We start from the raw sequence: 17,283 nt of genomic DNA, 5'->3' as shown, positions 1-17,283 counted from the left end.
CCCTCCCCTCCCCTCCCCTCCCCTCCCCTCCCCTCCCCTCCCCTCCCCTCCCTTCCTTTCCTTTTTCACCTCAGTATATTCAATAATAAGTTCTTTTATCTTTTTCTTTTCTTTTTTCTTTTTTTTTTTTTTTAAATTCTACTACCGTTGTATTTACATGTATAACCAGAAAGTTTTCAGTATATACAGCCTAAAGAAAGCCCAAAGAACCATGAGTTTCTTCCAGCAGAAGGCACCATGAAACAGCTCAGTGCTATGCTTTCAAAACAAGCTGACCGGTCAGAACAGTGTTAACTGAGGGAAGCACTGACATATTAATCGCTACTCCTAAGGACACCAGTGACATATTAATCGCTACTCCTAAGGACAGCAGTTGGATCAAGTCATTGGTATATCTCTAGATGTCCCTCTTAACACGTGGTACTCAACATATGGAATTACATTTCTGTGAAAAAACATCCCACAGTGCCAGTAAACAATCAGAGCAAGACTGTGAGGAAAGTTTTTCTCATTTTATGATACAAAATATAGTTCTTTTGTAAATGTGTGTTATGCGTCCTGCACTACATCCATTGCTTGCTTTTACAAGACAATGCTTGCATTGAAGTACTGGGATGTAGGAGAGCAAAATCTTTTGAGTTTAGGAAACCTTAAGGAAATTCTGCCTGTTTCATGTTGACTTGCTTTTTGTTCTGTGGTTTGTTTGGTTTTTTTTTTGTTTTTTTTATTATTATTTTTCGGGTTGCAATACTGAGATTGCCACTGCAGACATCGGTGCAAGTACTTGCCTTTCTGAGTAGCCCCTCTATATTACACCTTTTATCACTGCATTAGATACTCTAGTAAGAAACAGTTGAAAAATGCTGCAGTAAATGGACTCTGATGGTAATATTTTTATGGTTTTGATTATGTCTTGTAGACATCTTTTCATCCTTCCTGAATCAATAAATGCATAATACCCAACCTAAAGCTACCTCTAAAGATTATGGATAATATGAATTGTAGCCTACGTATCTTAAAAGAACCAAGAAAAAGACCTTCTCAGGGACTGATTTTTTTTTTTTTTATACTGGACTCCAAGTGTCAGAGAACTCATGAGTTTAAAGTGCATTTAAATATTTTACTTTTCAAACTTGCTGATGCTGACTTGTGGGTCAAAAGGCTATTAAGGAAACAGAAGGTATAAAATGAGTAAAGTCTAAAAAGAAAACTTCTTTAAACTCTAAAAAGTTTTGCTAAAATAATTCAAAATACATTAACAGCAAACAGCAAAGCCTTACTTTATAAAATTGATTTAATAAAGATTTTTAGGAATTATTTAGATTTTTCCAATAATGCCTCGGTAGTGCTTTCCATTCATACATTTCTATGCTTATCTCATCTTTGAAAACAATGAATGGAAATGACAGAACACCACTTTCTTAGCATGATCTATGTAATTGCACAACATCTACCCAAAATTGTGGTTTCCTTAGAATAAGGACACTCAAGAAAATCCAATAATACTTGCAAAGTGTAATGATCTTTTTCAAAACCCAATAGAATTGCTGCGGAAGAACTCATATTTGTGCTCAAGGACTTGTACCATAATAAATGCAAAAAAATAAGAAAAGTTGTAACATCATAGTGTGCCCTGTAGCTGCAGGGTAGCGTAGATGCACCCTAACTCTCTTTAGAGTAACCTGCATGAGCAATCAGAGTGGTCTGGGAACAGCAGGACAAACGTCAATACAGCCTGAAAAACACTTGAGAACACTGAAAACATCTATTAATGTCCAGCTTGTTGTCCAGCTAGGTGAGTTAACTCATTTAAAACTGCCTTAGATATGCCTGAACTACTCTGCAGCCTAGGTATTAACGTTTGACTACTGGACAATAAAGTTCTTCGATGATAAGAGTAAGCAATAAAGGCATAGCACAATTTTATTGTGCAACCACTGTCTTCAAGAACAGATTTACCATACAAAGACCAGTTTTTTAGTTGATATTCAAAGCCAGTGAACACAGAACTAATTGCTGGATGACTGACTAAGTTGCATAGAAAATGGAGAAACATTTTGACTAAGAAAATTTCTTGGCTTTTGGTAGTCTACATAGGCACATAAAAATGTGTAAGTAAAATATAATCAAACAAAACTATGAAAAGTTGATTAAAATATGAAACTGAATCAGGTTATAATTAATCATTCTAGAGCTGTAAAAATAGTTATATATTAGCCATTAAAAATAAGTGAAAGGGAGTTTAATAGCTTAAATTGAGGTTTAAAATTTTCATTAGTGCCCAAATCTATTCTAGTAAAGGAGATCATAGCCTCAATTGATTCAGCTCTAGAAGATTTACCAAAGTATCAGGAAGGTTTAATTAGACTAGGGGCAGTCAAAGAAAAAAACTCTCAAATGACACAATATAATCTGAAGCAAAGTAAAATATTATTAAGAAGCTAGTCCTCAATAGACTTAAAAGTTATAGGACAGTTTAATCATACAAGTTGCAGTATTTTTAAAAAATATGCCAGCTGGTTAAAGTGCCAGTAGAAACTGCAAGCGTGCTAGAAATGTTAAAGCATCTGACTAGGGTTCAAAACTATCTTTGCAGAGAACACCATTTTTTTCTAGTAAAGATTAATCTACTGTGACAGGAGATAAAGTAAATGTGCAATGGACAATCAACCATTCCAAAAACTGCAATACTGTATCAATGCTATGTGTTAAGAAACACTACATAGTGGGTAAACACTGGTAATGGGTAAAAATGAACTGAATATAATTCCTGTTGGGCTGCTGATGCTGAGCTAACTAAGTCTATAGGACCCTTAGAGCTTATAGTCGTTTGGTTTTTTTCTTAATAAATCCTGTGTAGCAGCCCTACAAATCTAGACAAACATTACATTGCTTTTTGTCAAGTGATTCAATGAACCCAACTGATTCAAAGGACGACTCAGAAAGCTTAGAAAACAATTTAATAAATTAATTAATAATTTTTCTAGAAGACAAGATGATGCGAGACAAAAAGTTGAAAACAGTTAATTTTTCTGATAGTACATTTATTTTTAAAGTCACAGAATCAGTAAAGTATATTTGACTAAAGTAATAAGGTACATGCTTAGAAGTGTGTATGTGTATTCATAGATACAGAGTGTATTCCTTTAATATAAAAATTTTCACTATTTAAACATTTTGAAGATTTTTGAAAAGAAATATGTAGTTTTAGATCCTCAGAATGCTTATATTTCAGCATTTGGAATTTAATCTCATTAAGATTCATCTTTGTTCCACATATCTCCCTATCTTATGTAACCAAAGAATTTAAAAATTGGAAAAATAATTTAATCATCTACATCCGCTCTCAACATTTTTTCTTTTTTTTTTTTTACAGCATGCCCTTCAGGTATTAGACTTAGTTTAAAAATAGACTTAGTTTAAAAATTTCAATCAAACGTGATTCTTTATCTTTAAATGACAATCTAATAACCATAATCACTATTACTGCGTTTGAGTAAGACTGTTCACCGTGTGCCTAATTTTAAGCATTCAAAAAGTGTCATTGACTTTAGACTTAACATTATGCCTGTGTGTAAATGCCTTGTCAACTCAGACTGCTACCATGATGAGAAACCTTGTCATATCAGACAAAGGAAAAATAGATCCTGACCTACACCATTTAAATATGTATTAAAATTGACAATGGTCTTTCCTGAAAGTATCATGCAGCATGACTAATAGTTTCTAAATATTTGTTGATGTGCAGACACAGTAAAAGTATCAGTGTCAGCCTTAAATGAAAATCATTGCTGAATATTATAGTTAAACTTGATGATTATTATGGTTAAACTAAGGCTAAGGTTCAAACTAAGCATTTCAAATGAGCTCAGTGAATTACTAACTTGATTTTTAAGCAAAGTTAGCATACAATTACAAAATTCTTTCAGTAGTCATCTACTAAACCTGAAATGTGTAATTGAATTTTAAGTATGTGCTAGTATACTTGGGGATCTATATCAGTCTAGTAAAAAACCAAGCCAACTGATTGAAATGATAAAAAGGAATATTTAGTGTGCGTAATGAAAGCGGGAATAAGATCAAGGATTAAAGGAATATTTTATTACATTTCTAGTACTCACAAATAATGAAAACAGTCTTTATGACTTATACTATAGATGCACAAGGAACAAGTTCCTGAGTTCTGTTCTGTATCTTGAATACTACTTTCTGTGTATTTGTTGTAGATGTCCATAATTTTAGTGTCTTCTGAAAGTCCCAACTTTATAAGGGATTTTGGTCCTGTAAAAGGTAAGCTAATGAAAAGTTAACCAATCTAAGTGGTCATTCCTGTAAAATTTGGAGGTCTTAGTTGGACTGGTGACTGAAACATGCATTTTGTAATCAAAGGTTTCTGCAGTGCAATTTCTTTCAAAAAAAAGAACAGAATAGATTTTTTACTATCCATTCTGCGGAATTAAACAATGCTACTGATGAAGATACAAAGGGTCTCAATTTGCCATTGATGGCAGTCTGGCTATGCAATAGCAATGCATTCAGCTTGCATTCATCCACCGTTAGCTTGAATCCAGAGCTTGGCAGAAAACAGAGAAAAAAAGGTTGGCGTAATCTGCTTTTGTTAAGGGGCTTTATCTGGGGGAAATACCATTGAGTGAAGTAGAAAATTCATACAATAGTCAGACTATTTTCTAAAATATTATCTGTTGAACAAGCACGTATATGTTGGAGGGGTTCTTATAGTTGGTAACAGATGGGAAAAGTGATTGGGAAGGATAAAGGGGCTGGGTAAGAGAATGAGACTGTGGGACATGCGAGAGGAGTAGATGGCAGGATAACTGAGAGATGAATTATAGGAGGAGGCTGGCAGACCTGCTTGCCCCTGTTCAACAGTGGCAGTCCCACTCTGGCTCAAGTACCTGTCCTTGCTCCTGAAGTCCCTTTTTAACAGGGTGCCATTTGAAACTGCTTTGAGTGAAGTTAAATGCTATCTATTAAAAATATTGGCAGCTGCTTGACAGACCTTGTCTTCTAAACTGTACTTGAGGGAACTGTGCACAGTTCATACTGTTCTCAGGTTTACCAAAGCAGCTGAGGCTTAGTCACAACACTGGGAACATTTTTTTTTTCCCCCAGAAATCCTAGAGTTGTTACAGACACTCCAGAAAAAGAATATCTGAGGATATCCCAGTAAAAAACTGGGATAAGGTATTTCGCTATTTGAGAGCTGGGCTTTTCTCATACTCAGTATACTTTGCTGGCATTCTTTCAGGGAGACTCAAATGCGTTGCCATGGAAAAAACCTCTGATGTAAGTGTATAGCCGGTAAGTATGGTGTGGCAACTCTCCAGGGAAAGTGTCTTCCTGCAGTGGAAGTGCAAGGTGTATCCAGGTGCTAGCAGTAAATAAAAGAAAAAAAAAAAAAAAAGGGCAATCTCATTTAGCTGATGATCCACAAAATGTTGTCAGAAAGGGATACGTTTTATATTGCCTGAATGAAATGCAGATAAATGCTGTTATGCTTTTGCTTTTGACTATACTATTAGCACATCATTTTGCCAAAAGAGAGAAAGGCTGCTTTGCATTTATGATAAGGAAAGACACTTCTTGTGGCTATTCCTGCAGATGCCCTGCACTGGCTTGCACTCCTGACTTACCTGGAAGTTGTAAGGGTATGCAACCAATGTGGTTACACAAATAAGTTACCAACAGAGGGAATCAAAACTCTTCAGAGAGCAACAGATCTAGTGAGAGGGGACTGCCAGTAAAAGGAAGATCATTAAGATGGAATGAGTCAGGGCAATCATGAATGATGAGTACCAGTTAAGGCCATAAACCAGTCAACAGAGGAAGGCTGTTTATATTGGAGGGTAACAGAGTGTTGGAGAATATTAAGAGAAGGAGCAAATGCAATTGGGGATATTCAGAGGTGCCTGTTGGCAGCCTTGTGCTTGATCAGTGCTGCTCAGATGAGGACAGTAAATCTGTTACTTTAATCACAAGTCTGTCTAAATGCTACAATCAGGTAATGCCTTGGGCTCACATCCTAACAGAAGTGACATTTTGGCTTGCCCATGCCTTAAAGTTATTGGCCTGGACTCATCTTGCCTAATCTTTGTCAAGGAAGACATCCAAGATGATGAAAGTGACTTAGATCTTACATAGGATGAACCAAGTTTTGGAAGTACCTATTTCCCTCCCTCACTAAAAGGGACAAAGCTAGTAATAAAAGGGTCTCAGATGCTTCAAGGTACATGGGATGAATGTGAATGAAAATATCTATAGCTGATGCCCTTATATTTATGGCTGAGTTGTGTTTTGAAGAGTGTTTAGCTTCCATTCACATAGTTTTTTGGAATGTCTCAAAGTCTTCAATGTTAGCCTTGCTACTTGCACATTTGTTGTAGCAAAGTCAGCAGACGGCGATTATCCTTGCTGGTGTCTTGCCAGCACACGGAGGCTAACTTCACTTCATGTGGAAAAAGAGACAATGATCAGCCAGGCCTTCATGTGATGCTAGTCCTCTTGTGCATAAAAATACACAGATAAATGAATGCGATTACAACTAAAACCACAAGGAGCTGCAGATCAGGGTATGCACACATATTATAGCAAATAGTTTCCCGATGTGAGACTTTCAATCACTGTTGGAAACTCCATGACTGACTCAATCAGCCTGTTTCATCTCTTCTGTCCCATAGACATGGTGATCATTCATGGGGCTCTGCTCATTACTATCAGAGCATAGTTCACAGTTTATAAAACAGTAGCTTTTGATATATAAAAAATGGTTAAATCCATGCTTCAGCTAATAACTTACTTTCATCAAAGATCTGCTAAATAAGCAAAGCATAAAATTAATTACATTTTAATTAAATTTCTGAAGTTAATCACTGTGGAGAGTCACTGATAGTATAGCACATGGGGGGCAATAGATAACAGATTACAACACATTGCAATGAAATGGAAGTTTGAGAAGGTTTTAATTGACTTAAAACTAGGGAAAACCTAACTTTTGAAAGTAAACTCTGATCAGACGTAGTTGACTCCTTTACAGTGTCAATATGGTCAAATTACTAAATTTCATGTTGCCGAGTTTTCCTAATGTTTGTCAGAACATTACAAACTGATAGAAAATGTACAGCCCTCTATGTCCAGAGTTTTGATATTCTGCCAATGAGATACATTTCTTTTGAATCATATTTAGTCTTTGCATGGAAAGTTGGGTGCTTTTGCCAAGACTTAATTACTAATCAGGTGTTAGATGTATACTGAAAAAAATAAGGCAACCTGATAAATTTAAATGTAGTTCTCATCACTTAACCTAAAATCGTAGTAAAATGCTTGCAGTACAATATAATAATGACAGACATAAAGGACCTCCTTTCATTTTATGTCTATGTATCAGGAAATCTGATTTGGTTTCAGTACATTCTGATCTCCACTGTATAACTTTTCTTTATTTACTGTCTTTATTTTATTTAATTTTTTTTTCTTCTTCTCTCTGGACACCTCTTTTTTTGCCTCTGTCAGCAATCACAGTGACAGTTGCTGTATCACAAGGATCTATACAGTTCACTGTTCCTGCCAATGCCTAGCTTACCTCCTTCCTCAAGTTCCTCCTCAAATTTGTGATCGTACTTCACTTTCCTCAGTCTGGTCACCTCTCGAGTTATCTTTCTATCATTCCTTCTGTTACATACTTCAACCATGTTTTTCTCTTATATAAAATCTAAAATGCCTGGGTTTTGTGCTTTCCTTGATACTCTAAGCTCTTTTTGGAATCCTAAAGAGGCCCCATATGGTGACAAAAATTACAAAATTGGTTGCAACATAATGTTAGCCTAAGTTGTTGTCATCACATATTTACTATGTTAACAACAACAGATTGAATTTAAAAACGATCCCTACTTCTTTTATAAGTAGGGATTTAGATTAGGTATCAGGAAGAATTTTTTCACTATGAGGGTGGTGAGGCACTGGAACAGGTTGCCCAGGAGAGTTGTGGATGCCCCATCCCTGGCAGTGTTCAAGGCCAGGCTGGATGGGGCTTTGAGCAACCAGGTCTAGTAGGAGGTGTCCCTTGCCATGGCAGGGGTGTTGGAACTAGATTATCTTTAAGGTCCCTTCCAACCTAAACCATTCTATGAATCTATGATCTTCTGTAGTGTGTTAGACTGGCCATGTTAGGTGATAAATTAATGCTAAAAGCTCTTGCTCATTTATTTGATTCTTATGGTGTCTTCAACAAGGACGTCTTTTAGTTGTCCTTAAAATTTGCCAGTTGGTCAGGTTCTTCTTTGCAGGAGCTCAGTTTCCAGCTGCAGTGTGACCTGTCACAAACCGTGACCAATTCCCTCCCATTTGATGGAATCCTATTTTCCTGCTTTCTTGAATTATCCAGCAAAATCTGATAAGGATGTCAGAGAAACTCCATTCCTGTGTATAAATTTAGACACGTCATGTATGCTTTTCATGACCTAACAATATTTATTGCATGAATGGCATTCATCTCTTCTTGGCTAAAATTTACCAAATACATTCAGCTAAAATTCATCTCACCTTTGTTTCTGCAAATTGAAGGTCTCAGCTTTTTTAAAACAGATTCAAGACTATCTGAATTGGTGCAGTTGGAGAAAGCAATTGAGGATGGGTTGGCAGAAGGGTCAAGTAAAGTATTTTTTCTGTGCTTACTGGTCCATAATGAGTGGTTGCATCAAAGTTTGTAGCTCAATGGGAACATGGAAACTATTTGTATTTTTAATTAGTAACCCGCCACAAATATCTGCTTACTATTAAGTTAAAAGAGGAACTTCTGTGATTACAAATAGGTTAGTAAATTATATTATTTACTTCACAACAAAAACAGGACCACAAATGTATCTGTGAATATCAGATACATAAATGCAACATGTGCTTATCGGGTGTGAACTTGTGTATACTAATGAATTTAGCTCTTTTCTCTGAGCTGCATTATGAGATACTGTTTGATTTGAAAGCTGCTCTTGAGCATCCGAGCACACACAATTGCTGATTTTCCAAGATATCCAGCAATGTAAAGAGCATGCCAGCTGTAAGAAAGAAGATCGAACAGTCCACTCCTGAGTGCAAAGCAATTATGAGAGCACCAAATCAGGTAGACATAAAGAGATTGGGAGATGAAAGTATGACATTGACTAAAATGACCAAATGTTGGCTCCTAAAGCTATTCATTTAAAATTAATCTTTCAGGAATCTTATTTTCTATGGAAGCTGTATATGGTGTCTTGGTGGCTTCATTTGCACTACTCAGAGCTTCTGAAAATCACGTTTCTTCTGCAATAAAATAGAGATTTTTACATAGAAGCCTAATTTGCTGCACTGATTTACTACTAATTTCTAGAAGGAAAATCAAGACTTTTTTTTTTAGATTTTGTTTCTGATTTTAGATAGTAATTTCTACTGAGTCATAATCATCTCTTCTATTTTAGATACACATATCTGTACAGAATCAGATGGGTTTTTTTACTCACTAAATCAATAGCAGGAGTTTCATCTCTTGCTGCAAAACTCTTTATGACAAAGAAGTCCCAAGAATCAGAAGGACGGAATCTGCAGGAAACTCCATACTTGTGTGAAAGGTTAGGCTGATGTTTATGTTCTGTGGCTTTTGCTGAAGTTAAATGTAAAGGCAGCTTCTCAGAATGTAAACATTTTTTACTTTTCTTGGACAGAAATACCTATGCCTGCGTTGTACAGTCACATACTTCTGCGATATGACAGAGTTATCAAGTATGATCATACTATTTAAACAGTACAGGTGGAATCCTGTTAAATTAAAAACTGTTTCTAACTACCTTCATTTTTCTGTTATACAGTATATATACATATATGCACGTTTTTCTGCAACTGTACTTCTGCTTATGGCAGCAAACCTGTATATTTTCAGTGCAATGGAACCTATCTGGTCACAGTGTCTCAAGTGTTCTTCCTTTCTACCACTTGTACAGATGTTTGCTGAAGGAATGCTGTAAAGATTCAGGATTTCCCTCATGCATCACAGGAGTTAGGCATGTGCTCTACCAGTGATCATCTGCTGCTTGTGTCCTTGTTCCACTAAGCCAACATCCAGAAACCCTAGAGAAGTGTTAAAAGCTCTCACAATTTGTAGATGGGATTTTCAAATGGAAAAGAAGAACATGGAAAAATCTTAGTCCAGGTGCCATAGGACTTGGAGTTCAATTTGAAACAATTAATTAGACACCTTGTGTGTTTTGCTTTATTGATTCTTTCATTCATAGAATCATAGAATGGTTTGGCTTGGAAGGGACCTTAAAGATCATCTAGTTCCAACCCCCCTGCCATGGGCAGGGACACCTCCCACACCTCCAACCCCTGCCCAAAGCATCCAGGTTGCCCATCCAGCCTGGTCTTGGAGACTTCCAGGGATGGGACATCCACAACTTCCCTGGGCAACCTGTTCCAATGCCTCACCACCCTCACAGTAAAGAATTTCTTCCTAATAGCTAATCTAAATCTCCCCACTTTGAGTTTAAAACCCTTGTCCTATCACTCCACTCCCTGATACAGAGTCCCTCTCCATGTTTTCTGTAGCCCCCTTTAGGTTCTGGAAGCCTGTTATAAGGTCTCCCCAGAGCTTTCTCTTCTCCAGGCTGAACAACCCCAACTCTCTCAGCCTGTCATCACAAGAGCTGTGCACCAGCCCTCTGATCACCTTCGTGGCCCTCCTCTGGACCTGTTCCAACAGGTCCATATCCTTCTTGTGCTGAGGACTCCAGAGCCAGATGCAGTACTCCAGGTAGGGTCTCACCAGAGTGGAGCAGAGGGGTAAAATCACCTCCCTTGACCTGCTGGCCACACTTGTTCTGATGCAGCCCAGGATGCGGTTGGCTTTCTGTGCTGAGTGCACACTGTAGCTCATGTTGAGCTTCTCGTTCACCAACACCCCCAAGTCATTCTCCTCAGGGTTGGTCCATCTTAGTCTTGTTTTAGGTTTCAGAGCAAGACCTCTGACCTAACCTTTCATTCCTTTTTGAAGATAAATGCAAAGAACAGGATGACCGAGCTACCAGATTACTTTGTTACTTCTCATAACGAAGTCGGTTACTTCTTGAAAAATCTCTTTTCCTTCTTCAAAATGAAAACATGCTAGAAAAGCATTATTCATGTTATGAATAATGAAACTGATTAAGTTACACTGAAAGAAATTTCTTATTTGAGCTTGGAGATATCAAGACAAACATAGAATATAGTGTCTTGGAGAATTTAGCTGGTCTGATAGAAACTGTAACTGAAAACATTGATAAGAACAGAATTATAAATAATTTAAAGATTTATTATTTAATAAAAGAGATACTCAGCATGTACAGAAAAACCTCAGGTCACACTCAACAAGTTTGCTTCTGTTTTTTCGATTACCATGTGCTAGTTCAAGTAGCCATTATGTATATGAAGCTTGTAATTTGTTTCAGTGTCATAAGACAAGAAGATAGGATTTGAATTGATATATAAAAATGAGAAGGAACTAAGAATGGAAAAGGCTTAGCAAACTTAAAATGTAGAGAGTGATAAAGAAGGAGTATACACCCTGAATATGAGAAAGAGGTGCCTTTGTTAGTTACTAAAATCATTTCATGTTGAATGCTTTGAGTTCATAAATTTGCAGGCTATGACCCTAAGAGTTCTATCATCTGCTCATCTCATTTTTGCATTGAACAGGAAATTTTTTGTAGGACTTCAGAGAAGTGTCTTATTGAAACATTTGTGATTATAGTAAGAACATGTAATAAATCCTTCATCGATTATTTTAATTAATGCCATTTTCTCATTTAATCCTGGGAAAGATGGATTCTTCAAGGAAGACCTATACAATTTAAGATAAATAGAATTACAGGGAAATTTTGGAAAGCAATTCTAAGAAACTTCAGAATCATAGAATCATAGAATCTTCATGGTTGGAAAGGACCTTTGAGATCATGGAGTCCAACCATACACACACACACACAAAAAAAACCCCCAAACAAATAAAAAACCCAACCCTACAATCTCTGCCGCTAGAGCATGCCCTGAAGTGCCACATCTAGACGCTTCTTAAATAGCTCTAAGGATGGTGACTCAACCAACGCCCTGGGCAGGCTGTTCCAGTGCCTGACCACTCCTTCAGAAAAGTAATTCGTCCTAATATCTAATCTAAATCTCCCCTGCCCCAACTTCAGACCATTTCCTCTGGTCCTGTCATTATTCACTTGGGAGAAGAGGCCAACACCCACCTCTCTCCAACCTCCTTTCAGGTAGTTGTAGAGGGCAATGAGGTGTCCCCTCAGCCTCCTCTTCTCCAAGCTAAACATGCCCAGCTCCCTCAGCCTCTTCTCACATGGCCTGGTCTCCAGACCCCTCAGCAGCCTGGTAGCTCTCCTCTGGACTTGCTGCAGCACTTCAATGTCCCTCTTGTACAGAGGGGCCCAGAACTGAACACAGCACTCGAGGTGAGGCCTCACCAGTGCTGAGTACAGAGGCACCATCACTTCCCTACTGCTGCTGGCCACGCTATTCCTGATACAAGCCAGAATGCTATTGGCCTTCTTGGCCACCTGGGCACACTGCTGGCTCCTGTTAAGCTGGCCGTCCACCAGCACCCCCAGGTCCTTTTCTGCTGGGCAGCTTTCCAGCCACTCTTCCCCAAGCCTGTAGCATTGCCTGGGGTTGTTGTGACCGAAATGCAGGACCCGGCACTTGGCCTTATGAAACCTCATACAGTCGGCCTTGGCCCATCAATCCAGCCTGTCCAGGTCCCTCTGTAGAGCCTTCCTACCCTCAAGCAGATCAACTCTCCCACCTAGCTTGGTGTCATCTGCAAACTTACTGAGGGTGCACTCAATCCCCTCAGCCACATCATTGATAAAGACATTAAACAAAACTGCCCCAAAAACTAAGCCCTGAGGGACACCACTGGACTGGACCGGCCACCAAGAGGATTTCACCCCATTAATGACAACTCTCTGGGCACGTCCATCCAGCCCCTTTTTAACCCAGCGAAGAGTACATTTGTCTATGCCATGATTCACCAGCTTCTCCAGGAGAATGCTGTGGGGGACGGTGTCAAAGGCCTTACCAAAGTCCAGACAGACAACGTCCACAGCCTTCCCCACATCCAGAAGGTGGGTCACATGGTCATAGAAAGAGATCAGGTTGGTTAAGCAGGACCTCCCTTTCCTAAACCCATGCTGGCTGGCCCTGATCCCTTGGCCCCCCTGCACTTGCCGTGAGAGCTCACTCAAGATGATCCTCTCCATGATCTTTCCTGGTACCAAGGTCAGGCTGACAGGCCTGTAGTTCCCCAGATCCTCCTTCCGACCCTTCTTGTAGATGAGCGTCACATTAGCCACCCTCCAGTCATCTGCTACCTCCCCTGTTGACCAAGATTGTTGATAAATGATGGAGAGAGGCTTGGTAGCTCTCCTGCCAGCTCCCTGAGTACTCTTGGGTGAATCCCATCCGGTCCCATAGACTTATGTGCGTCTAGGTGCAGAAGCAGATCATTGACTTCTTCCTCCTGGATTATGGGTGGCTTGTTCTGCTCTCCATCCTCATCTTCCAGCTCAGGAGGCTGAACACCCTGGGGATAGCTGGTCTGACTATTGAAGACGGAGGCAAAGAAGGCATTAAGTATCTCAGCCTTCTCCTCATCCTTGGTTGCAACTTTCCCCCCCCCAGCCAGTAAGGGATGAAGATTCTCCCTGGCTCTCTTTTTGTTGATGTATTTATAAAACCTTTTTTTGTTGTCCTTAATGTTAGTGGCCAAGATGAGCTCCAGCTGGGCTTTTGCCTTCCTAATTTTCTCTCTGTATAACCTAACGAGATCTCTGTACTCCTCCTGAGTTTCCTGTCCCTTCTTCCAAAGGTGGTAAACCCACCTTTTATTCCTAAGTCCCATGAGAAGTTCCTTATTCATCCAAACTGGCCATTTTCCCCGCCCTTTAGACTTGCGACACTTGGGGAGAGCCTGCTCCTGGGCCTTTAAAATTTCCTTCTTGAAGAGCGTCCAGCCTTCCTGGACCCCTTTGCCCTTCAGGACTATCTCCCAAGGGACTCTCTCAAACAGTGTTCTGAACAAGCCAAAGTCCGCCCTCCGGATGTCCAAGGTGGAGGTTTTGCTAACCCCCCTCCTTACATTACTATGTATTGAAAACTTGACCATTTCATGATCACTAAACCCAAGATGACTTCTGACCACAACATCTCCCACTAGTCCTTCACTGTTTGTGAACAGTAGGTCTAACAAGGCACTTCCCCTGGTAAGCTCACCTACCTGTTGTGTCAGGAAGTTATCTTCCATGCACTCGAGGAACCTCCAAGCCTGCCTGCTCTCTGCTGTGTTGTATTTCCAGCAGATACCCAGCAGGTTGAAGTCCCCAACCAGAACAAGGGCTGGCGATTGCAAGACTTCAGCCAGCCGCTTATAGAGTACTTCATCTGTCTCCTCATCCTGGTTGGGTGGACTATAGCATACTCCCAGCAAAACATCTCCCTTATTTGCCTTCCCCTTCATTCTTACCCATAAACACTCGACTTTATTATCACTGGAATCTAGCTCTATACAATCAAAACATTCGCTAATGTACAAAGCCACACCCCCACCTCTCTTTCCTTGCTTATCCCTTCTGAAGAGCTTCTAGTTAGAATAAAAATAGGTTAGTGGAAGTAACGTGTTAGATGCTTAAAAAAGCAGAAGTCGAGAACTTATCAGGGGAAAATAACCATTTAAAACACATAAAAATTTAATCTAATGTTTTGAATGTGGGGTTTTGGGAATATGTCTTAGTTGTACTTTAATTAAGATGTGCCAGTGTACATGTTTTTCCAGTTATAAGGCATATTCATTGGTAGAGCGAGTAGTACCTGTCAATAACAGATATTTATGAAAAGGGAGGTTTAGGGAATGGGGAACTGAGTTATGGATGTCTGCATATGATTTTGATAAACCCAATAAAAATACAAATTGGAGATTACTCGGCTGACATTATCCATATCTTCAAGACTTTAAATATTTAAACAGGTTGAATTTGTGTCTCTGAAGTCTTCACCAACATGGGAAGATGTAGCCTTAATTCTGTAAACAGTGTGCTTGTATCTTCAAACATTATATGGAGAAAAATGCATTACTTGCATGATAGCGTCTGATATGACCATCAACAAGGATTGCTACCCAGCCCATTTTCTTTCGGGTCTCCTTTGAGACAAGTCTTCTTAGCTGATGGTAAAACACACTAATCTGGGGTCAGGAGGGGGTGTGTTGAGTGAAAGAATATAATAATGGGAAGGGACATCAGAGTCCCTTAGTGCTGAATAGGGAATAGGGAGGTTCAATTTTTTAGTGAACTCTGTATACATAAGGAATGAAACAATTCGGCACTAACCCTGTGGTTGGAAAAAATTTTCAGGACACAGAGTAAGAAGCTATTAAGTGAAAACATTATTGGACAGAGGATGGCTAGCAAGAGGAACTGTTCTGGAATGATGTTACTCCTTTTTGCTAGCTTTTCTTTATAACTGATCTGAAAATGCTCATTGTAATTCATATTGTAAGAAATTTTGATGCTGATATTGATGTTTACACAATTCCTTTTATTTTTCTTTTTCTAATATTCTTTACTAGTACTTACTTTTGAACATGCTTATTTAACTGTTGGAATATTGATAGACTAGTTTCTTATTGAACAGTTGAAAAAGTGCACAATTTTTTAACCTTTATGGAAAGGTAATGATGTGCAAAGTGTCAGGAAGCTTGCTAGCTTGATTTTTGATATACAAATGAAAACACCATATGCAATGTATTAAGGGTTAAAGCAGAATGCGAAGTGAACTAGCATGCTTACTACTGGTTTTATATGCCTTTGAAACCCTGGGGGTAAGAGATGGGAGCAATTGGGAAAAATGGATGTTATAATAAGTGTATAAATTCTGAAAGTTTTTCTAATATATGTAGTTGTAAAAGAGTTCTGGGCAACCTCGAGATTTGTGAACAAAATAATTAAATTATTAGAATCTATGGGTTTAGCATTGAAAAAGGATATAGAATATACTAGTTTTAAATAGTATCTCAAATATCTTAAGGGTCTAAGCATCTTAATATGAGATTTAAATTCATCCGCATGCATGTTTTTCACACTGGCTATAAAACATGGTGGAAGGAAAACTCAGATACTTCAGTACAATTACTCCTGATTAATCATAATCTATTGCAGGCAAATGATCCTTATCATCTCTATCATATCAGATGTTGCTTGATAATTAATGTTGCTGTATGGAATACTGTAATGACCTGCTTGCTTTTGCATTAAAACAACATGTTGCTGTTGTCCAAAAGCAGAGGTAGATAGATATTTACTCTGTCAGGCACAATTAGATTTGTATGTTTGGTCTTTGCAGATGGTTGGTGTGCAAGGCCGCACATCATGCACTGAAGTTACTTTTGGTTGGTTGGTGGTCTCCTGAGGGTCTGTGTACAATTGACATGGGGGAGTAAGATTACATCTCAAAATAATTTGGAGCATGTGAAAATTTCTGCTCTAAAATGTCATTTCCCCCATGTTTGTATTTCAAATCAAGAAAAAATATCTTACTATATAAAATCAGTACATTGTTTTGAAAAAAGCCCATTTGTTCCCCCTTCCCTTTGTATCTATTTTACACATTTTCAAGGGAACTTGTCCTGGTGATAAGAAATAGATGACAAAAAAGACCCTTTTTTTAAAATTCAGTTTGTTTGTTTTATAATGAAACTAAACCTTAACTGGTGCAAAGAAATAAAACAGCTGTTGCATTATCTCAGCTTGTGAAAAGGGTTTCAGGTTTCAGTAACTTATTCAAGTCTGCATCAGATGGCTGAGTTTAGATCAGAGAATAGAATAAAGTGCTGTTTCTGTGGCTACTCACAAGTAAGATTCGGGACACATTTTCTTTCTGATACTTAAGGTGAAAACTGCCGAGCTTCTTTTCCCGCTTCTGTCTCACTAAGAGCTTTGTTTATCAACACATATAAGGAGTCATTGTCCATGATGACCTTTAGGAGTTGTACAAGAACATGTGTATGATTGCCCACTGAGCCATGGGAGTGTGAAATTCAATAATTTACAAGTTACGGATTGCTACTTTGCTTACCAGCTCTTGTAGACATCAAGTACAACATATCTCAAATGAATTATTAAAATTAATGTCCCATCCTTATCACCACAATCTCTTCTTTCCTAGATGTGCCACTTTTGTGGCCAGACTGTCACATTTCAT

Source organism: Larus michahellis, chromosome 1 (genome assembly GCF_964199755.1).
Source record: "Larus michahellis chromosome 1, bLarMic1.1, whole genome shotgun sequence".
NCBI classification, from domain to species: domain Eukaryota; kingdom Metazoa; phylum Chordata; class Aves; order Charadriiformes; family Laridae; genus Larus; species Larus michahellis.
This window is presented reverse-complemented; position numbering follows the sequence as displayed.